This window comes from Tachysurus fulvidraco, chromosome 3, assembly GCF_022655615.1.
Source record: "Tachysurus fulvidraco isolate hzauxx_2018 chromosome 3, HZAU_PFXX_2.0, whole genome shotgun sequence".
NCBI lineage: Eukaryota > Metazoa > Chordata > Actinopteri > Siluriformes > Bagridae > Tachysurus > Tachysurus fulvidraco.
In genome coordinates, this window is record NC_062520.1 from 29,770,728 (window position 1) to 29,773,572 (window position 2,845).

Below are 2,845 nucleotides of genomic sequence, written 5' to 3' on the forward strand. Positions count from 1 at the left end.
AACAAAAACAAATAATAAGTATAACAATTTATAGAAAAAATTATCACTATTTTGCAATTCTTTATTTTAAATCATTAAAATGTTTTTTCTTTCTTTCTTTTTTTTTACTTTCCAACAAACACATTTTTTAATGTGTCTGAATGAGTCACCAAGCAGAAGCAACTGTGTTTATCCTGCCTTCCTCTCTGTAACGTTCATGATGATTTTTTTTTCTTTTCTGTTTTTCATGTCAAGATGAGATGAGGAAATCTATTGATATGTGTACAGGTTGAATTTTTTTTAACCCATTCTCCATGTTCTCCCTGTTCACCCACAGGCTGACCGTTTGTCAGCGTCATGTCAGTTCTTGACACCCACAACCGCTTCGCAACAAACGCAGCCGCACAAATTGCTAGCAAGATCTCGTCGTCCAATTTGTTTCAACAGAAGTAGAGGGACGTCATGACGGTGACCCTTCCTGCATCGTTATTTCCCTTCAAAATAACCTGCTCGGAGACTGAAAGAGGGAGAGAGAGAAAGAGAGAGAGAGAAAGGTGGTGTGTTGTGGGATAATGGTATTGGTATCAAATTTATTCCTTCCCCATCTACCTCGTCTCTGTGAAAGCAGACATGCGGCGAGGTCGTGGGGTCAAAGCGCGAGGAGACAGCGTCGTGTGCGAACTGTCACGCTTCGCCACCTACTCTGACACGCGCTGTGCCGTTTGTCGTCTGTCCGACATGCAAATTGTCCCGGGCCTGCTGTCATGGAAATAAAATAAATAAATAAATAAATAAAAAAATAAAAAACCACAGCTGCCGAGAAACGAGAAGAAGGAGAAAGAGAAAACGAGCCCACCTGTAACTGCTGAAAGGAATGATGGACAAGCATTCAGAAACGGTGACGAGAGAAGCTTCGCTTTCCAGCAAATTCCTCTCCAGCACCCAAACGCACGGCTTACAAAACGAGGAACTCAGCCGGAAACAGAGAGACGATGACGATCCTCTCATCTCCTTAGTGAATTACTAACCACAGTCTCCTTATGTGCCTCACAAATGATTTCAGACAAAACTGACAAAAAAAAACACTTAAATTACCAAAAAAATTCTACTTTTCAACAGTGAAACTTTCTAAATTCTTAAACACGTTCACTTGTCTAAGTTCAGACATCGTAAGAAGTTGAGCACACACACACATTTACATGCACACACACAATCAGAGGACAGCAGTTTGCTGTCATTACCTTTCTTACTGGTTTGAAACTCAATGAGTCGATTCTAATTTAGCTTCCTGTAAAGTTGAAGTTTCAACTGTAATTTAATTTTACAGCAGTAAAATATCTCAATTATGAAAGTGATCATGTATAACAACATACTTCTTCCAAAGATAGATAGATAGATAGATAGATAGATAGATAGATAGATAGATAGATAGATAGATAGATAGATAGATAGATAGATAGATAGAGTAGAAGCGGTAAAATTTAAAAGCAGAAATTCAAAAGTATAAAATATCTTAAAGATGAAAGATTTAGATGTATTTCTTGTTTTTTTGGGACGATCCAGATAGATACAAAATGCAAGGGGGGGGGGGGGCAAAAGTCTTGCTGATTATGAAATTCTTTCATTTATTTCATATATTAAAATCTAATTCTAATACTTCAGATGTTCTTCTGACACACACACACACACACACACACACACACACACACTCCCCTTTAATGATATGACCTCTCTCTCTCTCTCTCTCTCTCTCTCTCTCTCTCTCTCTCTCTCTCTCTCTCTCTCTCTCATCGTATAATTTTCCTCCAGGCAAATATATTCATCCTGCACCTTTCTAATCGCACGGGACGTTTTGCATAAATCCGCCGATATTCTCAGAGAATCAAACATATCAAAGGTTTCCTGTCTTTGAAGTGCGGTGGTCCCTAATTTCAAAAACAGATTCGGATGATAAATAAATGCATTATTTATGATCCAGGAGAGGAAAACAACACTCAGAATGCGCGGCCACATTTAAAAAAAAATGTCATCCGAGGCGGGACGGACGCGTCTCCCTGCCGCTCGCCTGCCTTTTTCAGCTCCAGATACAAAGACCAAAGCAAAAATAACAACACGCCGATAATTATTTATTCGGGCCGGGGACGTAATTATCGTCGTGTACAATGTTAGTTTAAGAGCTGACATATGCTAATACATACACAAATCTCTTACTCTGCAACGCAATCCTGATTAGCGATGAGGAAATTTTAATCAAAGAAGGATTCTGAGTTAAAAAAAAAAATTTATTAAATATAACAACATGCTTTAGATAGATAGATAGATAGATAGATAGATAGATAGATAGATAGATAGATAGATAGATAGATAGATAGATAGATAGATAGATAGATAGATAGAGATTTGAAGAGAAGCGACAGAATTAAAAAGCAGAAATTCAAAAATTCAAAATATCTTAAAGATGAACCATTTACATGTATTTCATTAATATTACATAATATATCATATTTATTAGCATAATATATATTTTCAGTAATTAGCATAATATATATAAACATATATATTACATATGTGTGTAAGTGTGTGTACTTCCTGTACAAAAAAGCTAATGTGGATTATACCGATGCAATTTATACAATATATATTCTACACATAATGTAATACGTTCCCGTTTAATCAAATACATTTATTATATAACATTTTCGGAAATGTTAAAAAAAAAATGAAATTCATTTCATTTCATTTTTTTTTCATCTTGTAGCCATCTCTGTGTTTTTTATACACATTTTCCATTTCTGTCAAGTTTTCTTGTGATTGTTGCCAACAATAATGCGCATTTTTGTGCAAATTTCCTTGATTTTTTTTTTTA

At 35.7% G+C, this 2,845-nt stretch overlaps 1 long non-coding RNA gene across 1 annotated transcript; it reads right to left on the minus strand.

Annotated features, from left to right (window-relative positions):
- Window positions 1-249: 249 nt before the first annotated feature.
- On the minus strand, window positions 250-1,293 carry LOC125140901. The gene is made up of 3 exons (XR_007140218.1): window positions 836-1,293; window positions 589-738; window positions 250-496 (listed from the first exon to the last, which is right to left on the minus strand). It is a non-coding gene; the product is annotated as an uncharacterized LOC125140901 (long non-coding RNA).
- Between the last annotated feature and the right edge of the window lie 1,552 nt (window positions 1,294-2,845).